Source organism: Taeniopygia guttata, chromosome 5 (genome assembly GCF_048771995.1).
Source record: "Taeniopygia guttata chromosome 5, bTaeGut7.mat, whole genome shotgun sequence".
Classification (NCBI taxonomy): domain Eukaryota; kingdom Metazoa; phylum Chordata; class Aves; order Passeriformes; family Estrildidae; genus Taeniopygia; species Taeniopygia guttata.
The window spans coordinates 26875945-26890187 of NC_133030.1; the positions used below are offsets into that span (position 1 = coordinate 26875945).

A 14243-nucleotide genomic window follows, 5' to 3' on the forward strand; every position below is an offset into this window, starting at 1 on the left:
CTTCACTCTACTTTAGTTTCACTCACTTTACATCCGGGCTTTTTCCCTAGGCAATGGGTGCCGCAGCACAGCCCGTTCCTTAGGCAAAGGGAAATAAATTCGCCGCACCGACACGTCAAGTAGTCCCCCCTCAGGAGAAGCCGCCGAGCCCGCCCTCCTGGCTCCCCCCCTTGCCCTGGCCCGGGCCTGGCCGGCGGCGTCCCACCGTTGCAACGGGGAGGGGAGACCGTGGGCGTGGGCCCGCCGGTCCCCGGTTCCCCGGTGGGTCTCCAGCGGCGGGCCGGGCCGGGCCGGGGCGGACGGGGGCGCGCGCGGCGGCGTATCGGGAGCGCGCCGCAGGCAGGCAGGCAGGGAGGCCGGCGGCGGAGGGATACCGGCGAGCGGTGTGCTGCGGCCGGGCCGGGTGAATGGGATTGAAGAAGAGTTCAGCTTCTCGGCTTGTTTTTGTGTTACAGTTTCTCTCCTCCTGCGCCTCTTCGGCTTCGTGCCGCCCTCCCCGCCCGCTCCCTCCTCCCCGCCGCAGGAGGAGCCCCCCGCGGAGAGGGGGAAGGAAAAGGACCCCACAGAGGCGAGAGCGAGCGAAGAGGAGGAGGAGAAGGGAGCAACCTACCATCTTCCACTCCCCGCTTAGCTTAAAGAAAGTGAGAGGAGAGAGAGAGAGGCGCCCAGAAGAGGGGGACAGGGAGGCCCAGAGGAGCGGCGGCGCCGGCACCCTCCCCCTATGAAGAAGAGTCCTCCCCCTCACAGAGAGGTCCTGCCAGGGGGACCCCGGCCGGCCCGCAGCAGCACCGCCGCCGCCAGCAGGGTGTAGTATCCCACCTTTCGGATTCGCCTCCTCCTCCTCTTCCTCCCTGCCCCCCCCCCGCCCCCCGGGCGCCGTCCCCCCTCTCCCCCCCGCGCCCCCCGGGATGGCGCCGGCGCGCCCCGCACTCTCCGGCCAACTTGGCGATGAGGAGCAGCAACTTCGCCGCGGCCCCCGGCCCCTCCCTCGGGGGGGTGGCGGGGAATAGCGGAGCGTCCCGGGGCGGCCCCCCGGCCTCCCCGGCAGAAGTTTGCGAGCGGGAGCGGGAGAGGTGGAGGAGGGTGACACTTGGGGTAAAAGGAGGAGGTGACACATTGGGGTTGGGGGGAGGAGCAGGGGAAGGAGATGACACATTGCACTGGGGATGGGGTGGGGGAGGGAGGCTTATCCCCTCCCCTCCGGTTTCCTTCAGGATGATTATTTCCAGGCCCTTTTCTCTCGGTCGGGTCCTTCGCCGCGATGCTGTCGGGGAAGTTTTATTATTATCTGGGAAATGATGCCGCTCACGGTGATGGATAATTCGTAGTAAATCCGCTGCTGCGGTTTTTCTTTTTTTTTTTTTTTCCTTTTTTTTTTTTTTTTTTTTTTTTCGCTTCCCTCCTTCCTTTCATTCGTCTTTGTGGCCCGAGCAGCGCCGGGAAAATTCCGTTTCTTCAGCAACTTGTTATTCCGGAGCCGGGCCTGCTCCCCTCGCCCTGGGGCTGCTCTTTCCGCACAGGTACGGGGCCGGGGGTGCCCACGCCTGCCCCAGCACTGGGCACGGACACTTTATTTTGGTTTGTTTCCCTCCCTCCTGCGCCCGTGTAGGTGGAGTGAGGCTCTATGTGGGACTCTGCCATTTGGTGTAGTCCTCCAGTCCTCTTATGCATGTTTCTTTCCTTTCTTCACTTGCCTTCCTGCAGGATTTTTTCTTTTTTTCTTTTTTTTTTTCCTTTTTTTTTTTTTTTTTTTTTGTGGTGGTGTGTGTTTTGTTTTTTTCTATTCTTTATTATTCCATGCTTCACTGTCGGTAGAGCTTTCTTCTCAATCACCTCTGCAGTTTGGTGGATGCTGATGGTTTAGTACGCTGAGGTTTTTTGGGTGAATTCGTATTTTATTAATGCATGGAGCTCTTCATTCAACTTCTTCTCAAGTGTCAAAAAATAAGGCTATGAACAGATGTGTTTCAATATGGAGAAATTTCTAAGTTCCTAATTCTTGGGGGTGGAGGAAAGAGTGCCATTGGAGAGTGGCTTTTGTTTTCGATTGGTGAACAAATGTCATCACATTTCAGTCACGTGCTGTAATATTCTTTGTTCAGCTATCAAACTATGATATCTGCTACACCTGTTCCCACTTTTTAATTGTAAGTAACGGTGATTGCCTGCACATCTTTTAATTGCAGATAGGAGCACTTTCTCCCTTTCTCTCCCCCTTCTATCCTCTTGGGTATTTGTTTGGGCCCAAGCACTGAGCTTGACAATGAACTTTTGTTCACTGTGAAGACTGCATGTAAAAAGGTCCCACTGGGGGTAATAACGTGCGTGTCACGAGAAAGTTGTGTCCTATGATGTACGGTGGGTCTGAGCATGGAGAAATCAGGTGGGGATGTGCACTCCGTAATGGCAGGGCTTGAGGAGGAGGCAGGCTTCTTTGGGCCAGGCAAATTTTCTTGTGCTGTTGCTTGTTTGGTTAAAGGATAGATACTCCTGTACACCCATATGGGTAGATAGAAGCTTTTTTTTTGCTTAGCTGTAGGTTTTCAGGTATCAGAAATAAAATGGATTTTGGCTGTTTACTCTTTTTTTTTTCCTCTTCCTCCCTCCACCCCACCCCCCCCCGCCCCTTTTTCTCATTGTGCTCACTTCTAACAATGAAGACACCTGCTTAGTTTCAGTTTTGTAACTTGTCTTCTTCTGGCCTTCCCGTGATTTCCCAGAGTTAGCCGGTGAGGCTAGACCTGCTACATAGCAGGGGAATTTCTAACTTTGATGAAGGGAGGCTTATTTTGAGGCTTCATTTGTGAAAAAAATTACATTTGTTTCAATGCCTTGTTTAAAAAAGCCCATACAATTCTAAAATTCATTACTTCTACCAGGTTAACATGTAACAACAGAACTTTAATATTGAACTTGTTAGTTATACAACTTTATAATTTTTATTAAATAGTGACATTATATTACTACTGAGAACAGGATCTTAAAGAAATAAAAAAATAGCATAAGTACCCATATTAGTTAAACAAGTTAATTATCATATCTTAGGAGAAAGATTACAGTCTTTGGAAATTTTGTTTATATCTGTGCATGCTTCATGATAGCTAAATGAAACTTTCTTTGGGGGCATTTTTTAATGTTGATTTCTAGAAAGGAATTCTGTAGCTCAGTAAATGAAACTTTAAAACTGCATAAAAATAGATTATGAGGTTTTCAAATGTTTTTAAAACTTTCAACTTCACAATGGTAGAGAGATTCTTTTATGATAGTTATATCAGCTAGGGGTTTGAGCTGATACAGAGGGATTATGGAGCAGCCTCTCTATCCATTCATTTCATGTTGTATAGTGGTGTGTATAGAGTATCTCTTCAAGGTCTTAAGGGACCCATTGTCTAGCAGAAGGTAGGTGCTTGCTCGCTGGGAGTACTTGCCACCAGATGGATGTCAGCTATGTCATATCCCAAGATTTCAGCCTTAGTGACCTGAGCAATAAGAATTTTGGAGTGGATCCTGTTATGGGTTTTGGTGATCTTTCATTTAACCAGTGAAGCTAACATGTTGTGTAATTCAAAATTTTATGTGGAGGAGTCTTTGTTATTAATAATTTTTTTGCCATTAGTGTTTTTAAGATTTTTACCTGAAAGTTTTTGATATTTACTCTCCTCTGTGTGTATCCTGAACTGGTTTTATTGATGGAAGCAGGCATTTGAAAGTGGTTTTCTTCCTTTAGGGAAAATAAAAAAACTTTCCTTCAAAGAACTTTAAAAAAGCAAAAGTAGGAAATCAAAACTTAGGCTGCTTAGAAAAAAGTGCTGTTGTGTTTCCCAGGTTCAATAGTGAGATCTCCACTTTAAGTTTAGGTTTTGTAAAGCTATCTCTTCATTGTAGGTTATTCAGCTTCAGGTGTGTTTAAAATATCGGTCCTAACTATTTCTTATTCCAACTTTACTTTTAGAGATTAGGTCTTGTGTGTGCCTATTAAACTTCACTGTAGAAATTATGATTTTAAAAAATAAAAATATCTTGGTGTGGATCCTTACAAAGGACCCAATTTTCATGGGTTTTTCTTTTCCTAGAAAATAAGATGTGTTTTATTGACTCCTTAAAAAGTTGTGTGATTCTGTGTGCAGTTGGAAAGCTTTGATAGTGAGCTTGGCTATCACTTGTGTTGTTCATGCAGTTTGTTAATAATGAACACATTGTAGCTGTTCAGTTCCTTTATCCTTTTTTTCAGAGCCATGAATAATTTTATTTTGTCAAAAGAATTGATACTACTGGAAATTGTTTGCAATGGAGAGTTCTCTTTTATTTTAGTCCAGTTTGAAGGAACCTGAATGGACTATCTTATTTCATGTGTTATTGGCATTCTGTACAGGTACTATAAACTCAAGGTGAAAGTCATGTGAGAAACGTGTTGGTGACCCTAACCTTTTTACTGTTGTTTCGGGTTTGCTTGTTTAAAATATTAAGTATAAGAAAGAACTTCATGGGGTGATAGAGCTTTGCTTTTTGGAGGGCCATCTCATGGGGATGTGAGCTCCAAAGCATTTCCTTCAGGAGAGGCTTCTTGTGTGGAAGGGGCAGTGCTAAAAACCTCTTATTAAGCTTCTAATAATATTTCTTCACTGTCCCCTTCACCCTTTATGCTTGCAACTGTGCAGTCACATGTGTAGCTGTATACTAGAAGTGTAAGACTCTACGAAAGGCCTGGCTCCTGTACGTTTGTGAACTGCCCTTGTTCAATTACTCTGTGTGAGAAAGCAGCTCACATCCTGTTTCTGATGTATTTTAACAGCACAAAGGTTTTTTAGGAATAAACCATATAGTGGCAAGGTGGGGCAGAGCGCAGAAGGGTTTTGAGATGTCTGCCAAATGCAAAGGGCTGGTACTTACTTCTGTACCTCTAATTAGAGGGTACAGAAGGATAGTTTTTATAGGTGTCTTACAGTAATTTTTCATGTTTGCTATAGCACAAAGCCAGTGTCTGGCTTGTCCTGGTGGTGGAGATACACATTATGCAGGCAAAAAAAAAATTTATTTACACTTACTGCTGGGGGGGGGGGGGGGGGCACGCAACTTGGTATTTTCTCATTTTCTTTTCATTTTTTGCCTTATGGCACATAGAGTCCCATTAAAAAAAATAAAATGCAGCTCCTTTGTTTCTTTCATTAGTTTTTATTTATGGCTCCTGCACTTTACAAAGTTCCTCTCTGAACTGAAATTGTTAAAATATGATTTAAAGTTTTGATTCTGCTTTTGTTATGTCAAAACATCACAAAAGTGAAGTGTAGATCATGGGCTGTAAAATGTACAGAAATCTAAGGATTTTAAAAAAATTACTTAGTGCTGAGGAAAGATGCACTTGCATTGTAATCAGACTTTGCAGTTAGAATCACCCATCCCTAAAATAATTTTTTAGCTGTAGAAAGTTCTTGCAGGTCCCTTCCTTTGATCTTCCTTGCCTACTGGCCTAACAAAGCCCCAGCTTTGCACAGAATCTTTTGTTTTAATACTTTGATCATTCCAGGTTTTTTTAGGAAAAAATGTGCTTTATGATACAGGATTATCTACAGCATTATTTTCTGGTATATTGTTTACACCAGTTTAATATCTCTGTTGGAATTATCAAGTTCCCCATGCCTTAAAAGCTCTTTGCCTAGATGGTTTGACCTATTATTTGTTCCCTCTTGCCCGAGATTTCTTGTTTGCTGTCATTACAAATGCTCACTCTTTTGATTAGAGACTGTATGCTCAAAGCATGCTTTGAAAAACTGCACACCACAAAACAAACACTCTGCCTCCACCCCCAGACCCCAGCCCAAGCCTAATGTTTGTTGTTACTGGTGGGAATGCATCTATAAGTGGTACAGGAGCAGTGAGGCTCTGCTTCCTGTGAGCTCTGTTCTAGGCCACATTCATACAGCTTCTATGCATTTTTAATGTCTGATTTCTTAAAATGTGTGTTTTGGATTCCACCCTTCTACCTGGCAGTTCTGCACTTGTAGGACAAGAGAGAAAGTTCGCTTGGTACAGAAGTTGTGTCACCTGCCTCTGAAGTGAGGGACTCTACCTTTGCACGTGTGATTAAAAGTACGCTTTGAAAATGTAACTGGTGTGTTTCTTGAATTGCAGTATGGATGTGTGAGTAGTTAAAACAAATGAGGGCAGATTTGAGCCTGTGACTCTAAGATGGCCTGTGAGAGAACTCTAGTAGAGCAGCCAAGCTTACGGGTAGTTCAGGTTCCTTGTTTCTGTGTATGAAATACAAGCTGTCAGTATGAAAGGGAGAAGGAACATTGATTCTTTCCCCTTTTCCACTTCAACCCTGTAGATCCAAGTTAACTGTATGGATCCCAAACGCAGCATAGTTGCAAATAGTTAATTGAGGAGATTAATTGGTATCCTATTGAAGGTTTAAATTGTTTTAACAAAACTTCTGAGTAATCGTAATAATTATTTTCTGATAAGCTGGCTGATAGTAACTATGGCAACAGCTGTCTGGCCTACGGACAGCATTGCTGTATTGACAAAACCTTTAGATGCTCCTGAGGCCTCTTGCCTCTATAGGGAAGTGCATCAGCATGACTTTCAGGTGACTGAAGCATCACCATTTCTTTCTCTTGTACTGGGATGCTGTCTTTCTCTTGGCCCAGCCTTTTCCTTTTGCATGGTCCTCTTGCATGTTTCTGCAGGTGCTGCCTGCTAGCCTGGAAATGCTGCAAAGCCTGTCTTGTACTACAAGGACTAGGCAAGCATATAAATTCTTAGATGGAATTTTATATGCATATTATTGTTTTTAAGTTGTTTTAATAATAATAATCCAGAGTTCAGGGAAGCGGGAGGGCAAAAAAAAAAAAGGAGGACTTTTAAATTTTGTTCCCTGGTTGTTTCCTTCCTCGATTAAAACCTTCTTAGAACAGACTGGTAGGGGGAGCTGCCATTCCCTTTACTGAAGTACAGCGTATTCCTCTCTGAGGCCTACGCTGAGACACAGCTATTTAATTTTCAGCTAAGAGCCACTTCTTTTCAGAAGAGAGAGGCAAGCCCCTGCTTCAGCACATTGTAGAAATGGAGGAGGAGAGCAATTTGTTTCCAGATAACTGAATTCTGGACAGGGAGAATATGCCCCTCACCAAACATACTTTTCCTATTGCTATTTGAAAGAGTACTCTTTAATGTTATTAAATGTAGCAGTCTTGGGAGAGAAACCCCATGAATTCTTGTTGCACTTCAGTGAAAGATGTTAAAAAGCTACAGCAAACTGTGCATGTTTAAAAGTAGCCCAACTGCTGTTCTATAAGGACTCATGGTTAGCTGATGTTTATTTCTGCAGAAATCTTTGGCCTCTTAACTACAACGCATGAGCAATTGCTATCTATCCAGGTTACCTGATGTTTGCCAGCAGCAGTCTCCCCGTTCAGGTTGTGTGTGTTGTTTGCAGCCCTGTGGAAGTGTGCAATATGGCCTACATCTGGTCTCATCTTGAGTAGGAATGTGCTCGTGGAAACTACAGGCCCCAGTGTGCAGTGCTGTGTTTTCATTGCAGTGGCCTGTCAGGATTGTGCTATCCTAAGGCATCCTGGGACCTGTAGTTTTCTTGAGCCGAAGTTGGGGATTTGGGGTGAAGAGAGTAAGATGCTAGCATAATTCTAGAAATGCAGTCCTCAATACCTTTTCCAGTTCTTGTTGGTCAGCTTAAACCTGTGCAGCAGTCAGGGATTTTTGTTTTCAAGTCAAAAATGGTTTATAGTTGCGTAGTATGTTTAGAGAAAATCAGTCCATGAAGGAAGTCTTCCAACTGCTTATGTGTTTTTGTGTAAAGAATATATTAACTGTATTCGCTTAATCTGTGATTGCAAGTATCTTATTTGATATTCTGGGGATTTTTAAGCTTTCAGAGCAATGTTATGGATGGAAACATTTGGCAGAAGGGGATTTCTGTTACTGGCAGTATGGCAGCCATGTTGTCCTTTCCCAGTTGCTGGAAGGACAGTGGGTCACAGTGGATTTCTTTTCACACAGTGAAAGAGAGTTTTAACAGCATTTTTAACTGATGAGAACTCACTTCTCTGCTGTTTTTCTTGAGAGTGAGTGATGACATAGCTGCCTTATGCATCAGAGCAGGGGAACCAATTTCTGTTCATGCTGTGGGGGCTAGTGACTCCATTGCTGATTCCCAAGGGGACACAGAGTCACAAACACGGGTACTGGCAGGTGCCACCAGAAGCAGAACACATCTGGTAGTTTTTGTCAGGTGTGTTTAGTCCTGAACGCTGTGCTTGAACTCACGTCAGACTCGCATCAAAGAATGTGAAGTCTTTCTGAAGTAGGTATAGAGGAACAGTAACTTTTCAGAATAATTTATGTCTGTAGGAACTGTGTATTTTCACACAATGCTCTCAGTCAGATTTGCCAAAGTTTGAATGGGCCTTAAGCTGATTTTGGTTGTTCATCCAGCAACAAGTTTAATATTTGCTGTAATCTCGTGTGTCTTGATTTAGATAGTGAAGTTCATTTTCAAGTGAGCAAACACTTAACTTTAACTGATCCCTGTCAATTATTTTGTTCTTCAGTTTGTATGAGATACTAATATAAAAAGGCTTGTATTTAAGTGTCAGACAATATCAAATACACTTTGTTTTTATGTTTTTGAAGAAATTAACTAGAGCTCCAGTCTTGCAAGAATTCATGTTATTTAACACTAGTCCTGCAGGAATTAGAGAGAATAGCTGAATGCCTGAAATCAGAATCTATATAAGTAGCAGCAGGATTAAGACCTCCAGGCTTCTAATATTGGAAAGTAGCTTCTTTGTAATCACCATAATTAGCTAATATCTAGGGCTGTGTGACAAAATTCTTTTTCTTTTAGTAAGTGTCCAAAATTCTGCTCATTATGAATTCAGAACTTACATGTGCTTCATAGGTTGTACAAAAAAAAACACCCAAAGCCTAAAAAATGTTGCTCATTCCTCCACCTGTACAGATTATATGTATGACAGATATATAGGTGGTAATAGCGTCCTTGACTCAGGGTTGTAGTTTGTCAGCACTGATACATTGTACACTCTACATGTTGCTGGCACTTTTTAAAACTGATACAAAAAGGTGAAGAGATTAGTCTAAAACCTTACAGATTCTGTAATTGTAAAAGACTTGATAAACAGTAATATAGTTTTCTTAAAGTGTTCCCAGCCCCTTGACAGCCCATGTGGAGCAAATTGCTGACAGGACATGCACTTAGCTGAAATAGTTACTATTAGTATCTTGACATGATTAGAAGGCTGACATTGTTGCTATGCAAGGATGAAATTCCCGTTCATTGGCTGATTGGGCCTATACAACAGGCAAGAGAAGAAACCATGATAAATCTGTATGTAGTGGAAAGATGATGTATCTGATGTCCTTCAAGGATGTTTTACCTTCTGTAGAGAGCCTGCAACAGTGCCCTTTGTAATGCTGCTGTATTAGAGTTTCCTAGATAAGGAAAGTGAGAAGTCAGGATGTACGAAAGGGTTTGATGCACAGCTGTAAAGAAAAACTTCTGTAAGTACTTCTTATCTCATAAGAGCAAATCTGTTCTCATCTGTAAAGAAACTGTGGCCCTGCTCAAGCTTCACAGTTGAATTGAGAGTACCAGGATTTTTGCCTCCCAAAATGTAGTTTTAGGTGGATTTTGCAGGCCTGAAGCTCTGGACAAAATTTGAAGAATCTGGCACCTGTTTAAGAGGCTGCTGGTGATGCCTGGGGGATCTCACTCTGGGTACTTTGTCTCCTAGTGTCTTTGCTATGCCTTTAAAAAGTGGTTAATACTGAGCTCTTGTAATGCTTTGTAAGGACTTGGAATCTATTTATTCAGGACTTTTACTTAATTTGTTAGCGTGACAAAATTTTGCATGAAAGCTAGAAATTAGTCCTTAATGTGTCCAAGGAATACTTTCTGTCTCTGTCCCTCTTGCTAGTGTGACATTGAGATATTTGGTCTGAAATTTGAATAACTTGACTTGTGATGGACTTAAAAAAAAATAAGCCAAAACAATTAAAAGCACAATAAAAATCCAACCCCCGAACCTCACTAACAAACCTTTTTCATAACTATAAAAGTACTACAGTGGCCTATATTACTAATAATGAAGTTTTTTTTTGTAATTTGCATCTAGCTGTAGCTCAGATACCACTTCACTGATGCTTAGCTTGCAGTAATTGTCTCTGAGAAGCATCTTCATCATGTAAATCTATCGTGTGTAGCATGAATTTGCTGTATTAAGGATGCTTTTGTCAGTGACCCCAAATGGAAAGGATGTGGCTACCTGAGCTTCCCTTTTTACCCTTTCAGAGAGTACATTCTGGTCAGAAATAAATTGGGAAGCACTAGACAGGTTTGTGCTGTTTCTGAATGCCAGGTACCTGCCCTTGAGGTAGTTCTTCAACTGCAGTTCTTCTCCCAAGGAGGAAACCCACCACACCATAGCTCTTATTTTGTGGTCTTAGAGAATTGTGCTGAAGTCAGTGGATTTGTCACTTTGAAATTTGTTTCAGAATCAGCCTTAGTTTCCACTTTCTACCTGCAATTTGGTGTAATTCATCTGCTCTACTTCCTTTTGAATGTCAGTCTCTGAAACAAACATGGAAATACCCTCCCTTCCCATAATTCTCATTCATATGTGGCAGTTTCTTCTTGCATAAGACTTACAATGTCTTCTTCTACCTTCTTGCAGGAATTACATTTGAATGCCTCACTGTTGAGGAAGAACTTGTATAGTGTTTAGTGTAATGAAATGTTTTTTTCTATGGTGATGAGCTGCTTTCTTTGTAGTCAGTCCAAATCTGGTGGTGTTGGCCGGGGAGATGCAGGTGCGGGGTTAGTGCTCTACTATGGTAACAATATCTTCTCAGCTGCAGAGTCCATTAGTTGGGCATAGGTCAGTGACACTGCAAATACCTACCTCAGGTTGTAGTGCACTGACATTGTCATTGCTACACAATTGCATGTAATGTGAAAATGCTGATTTTAGGTTTGCGCCTTCCTGAAGTAAAATAAAATTGTATGATTCCTCACCATTTGGGACCTTCTTTCTGCCTTTTCTGCCTCCCTTTTGCCAACTTAATCTTCACTTCTGTGCTCATGGTTGTTTTTGTTTCAAAATTCTGGTTTATCCTTAAATTAATTATTAATATATTAGGTGATTTCATCATCATATATATAGATCATCTCACTCTAACTCGCTTGAAACCTTAAACTAAGTAAGGGCAGAAATATCTATTAAATCCCTGTTTGTGTGTAGAAAGTACTATACATTAGACATGCCAGTACTTTTCTCTCAGGTAAACCAGAAGCTCTTGCATAAATTGGGAAATGGAGTTAAATACTATCTGCACATTTTTATACATATTTTTCCATATTCCCGCATATGCAGGATGCATTTTAATCCTTTACCTATGACACCTCTTTGTTATTCCAGTTGGCAGTAAGACTCATATGGGTTTCTTGGGGATCAGAAGTTGCATTAGAAGGGGACTTAAAATTATACAGTAAACGTTATTTTATATTTCTAGTCCTCATGGCTTCCACTACCACCCCTTCTCCCTCCCACTGGATAATAACCAGAGTTTAAATTGATAGGAACTGTGATTTTTCTCAAAGACATTATAAAAAGAAAAAAGAAAAAAAAAAAAAAAACCAAACAAAAAAATACCAACCAAAAAACCACAACAACCTTATTCTTGAAATGGTAAGGAGAGGAATATGTAAGGACAAAGTAACGAAAGGAGTCCATGAGAATTTGTGTGTATGTGCCTGTGTGTAGGGATGTGTTTAAACATCTTTTATAGTACAACAATAGGATCATTAAAAATCTGGGTATTAATTTTTAAACAAAACAATATGTTTAGAGAGTAACTTTGCAAAGTAGTCTCCACAATGATGGGCACTGCACTGATATCACAGTAGTGTGAGTGTTGCTCTTGATACAACCACGTATCGGCGTATACAAATGCATACTGGTATGCAGTACTAGTTTAGTGCTCCTCACTGTTTTCTCTCATCTTAGTCTCTGCTCTTGTGATAAGTCTTCCTGCCGTGGGGTGGTTTGCTCCATCTTCTAGGACAATATTGGTGTAGGACTGTTGTATGCATGGACTCAGTGGATCCCAGGAGAGCATGAGAAGATTGTGATGATGTTGGTGTGAGGGGATGTGAAGAAGTGGCCCTCAGCAGCACGTTACTTACTTCTCTTCTGGGTGAATCACCCTGGCCCCTTATGGGCCAACTCTGCTCCCAGATAATTGGCTGCCACAACAGCCTTCTTAAAATTGCCAATCCTTTTGTTCAGAAAGTGCAATCATACCATGCTCCGTGATACCTTTCACTCTCTGTCAGCATTGTGAAAGTTGAAAATTATATGCCTTTCAATTGTTTATAGTAGCCACTAAAATTAGAAAAACCTACAATTTATTTTTCCAACTTCAAGTAAATGATCAGTTAAAATCTGTGGCAATCAGTGTGAGTAAAACTGTTTTGGACACTTAGTTTTCTTGTAGCTGAAGTCTACTTCCATGGTACAGCAGTCTTGCACTTCCATTAAATGCTAATTGTATGCTTATGTGATTCCATATTAAATTGGCCTAGTGATTCAGTGTTATGTTTGTAACCTAGTGTGTAAATCTTTTTACTTGTATTGAATAATCATAGTTTTGTTTAGATTAGTGACTACCATCATATTCCGACGTTGCATGTGACTACCCCAGCTACAAATACCATTCTCCAGATGTTACAGTTCCCATTTTGAGGAGAAGAAAGAAGAAAAAAAAAAGTCTTTTATGGGGTAAGGAGGGAGAATATAATACAAGGGGACAGAAAGACAGTATTTGAGATTGATACCTGTGTACTGAGAGCAGTGAGAATGCCAGCTGACTGCTATGTAAGAGAAGGAAGATAAGAGCACATCAATGTAATAGTTTTGGAGTGCTTCCTGTTGACTTGTTAATACTACATAAAATTTGGCCCAGGCAATCTGCTGTTGTGAATCAGCATAGTTTATTCATTGGAGTATAGGTGTGCTTATTATTATTTGAGACTCTACTCTACTTAAAAGATAACAGGTCAGTCTGGTAAGAAGCATTATTCCCATGTGTGGGTTAGAAACTGAGGTAGCGATTTATTTACTGATTTATTCTGTATTGCAGTAATTTTATTGAGGACCTTAAACTAGGAAGGAAGGCCTTCCCTTGTGCGTTTAATCCGGAAAACTGTCTGCTTCATTCATATCCTTAGTGTTGCTATATTGTAAACAAAAGTGAGCCTAAAACTGATACACTGATTAAGTATGGGTGGTGTACAAATAGGTACTGTTGTCCCGATGGAGGTGAGATTCTTGTAAAACTGGTTGTACAAATAAATAGGGCACTTTTTTTTTCTTTTTAAGATGTTGGATATATTTTTTTTGTTATCTTGGGTTGAAGAAAAAGTAAAGGCTTGAATCAGAATGGGAGACTTTCTAATACATGGGGAGATAATGATAAATATGAAATCCAGTAAAATCTGAGTTGCATGGGTAACCACTGGTGCAAAGAGAAAGTCCTAAGTTCTGCAGAACATCAGAAAAAGAGAAGAAAGATGGTTGTGATAGTTGTTGCTGTTGATTTTTTTTTTTTTTTTGTCTTTGGATCTCTTTCTAGCTTTCTAGCCTTTCTAGCTCTGTTGCAATGTATTAATACAAGAAATTACATGTTTTCATGTAGGTGTGATTGTTTCTAAAACACCTCCCGTACTTTGTCTGTGTCCTGCGTACGAATGAGGTACCAGTAGCTTTACTGCATACCATCCCTGTTTCTGTGCCATGCTTTAAGTTTGGTACAAAGTATTTTACAGGTCTAGTTGGGTGGAATGGTTCAGTGCACAGCAAAAGTACTGAGTAATGAGTGTCGTCAGTGCTGAAGTCTTAACTGCTTGTTAAAACTATTTTGTGTACAGCTTATGTGTGCAGAATTCTTCAATCCTCCCAAGTGAGTACTGCTCAGGGACAGATAACTTGTTAATTTGTAAAAATGCCTTTTCCAAGTGAAAAATCAGCAGAGTTGGCAATACTCAAGTTTCTGCATCTGTCACACCTGGCTGGGTCCAGTGTTGCTTCCACTATCTCTTAGTGCTGCATAATAAGGGACCTATGTTCCAATGCAAACATGAAAAGTATGACTCCTTTTTTGTTATATGCCGTGCTGTTTATTGTAAACGGCTCACTTAAAACTGT

At 41.4% G+C, this 14243-nt stretch overlaps 1 protein-coding gene across 12 annotated transcripts in view; it reads left to right on the forward strand.

Moving 5' to 3' along the window:
- Positions 1-349: 349 nt before the first annotated feature.
- Positions 350-14243, forward strand: part of PHF21A (PHD finger protein 21A) — a 124728-nt gene continuing 110834 nt past the window's right edge. For 6 of the 12 annotated variants that reach the window (XM_072929962.1, XM_030274280.4, XM_072929960.1 and 3 more), the window contains exon 1: positions 666-805. The gene's annotated coding sequence lies outside the window, so the exon portion shown is untranslated. Of the gene's footprint in view, positions 806-1434; positions 1521-14243 lie in introns of all 12 variants that reach the window. The other 6 variants (XM_030274281.4, XM_072929963.1, XM_072929966.1 and 3 more) reach the window with 4 other exon arrangements.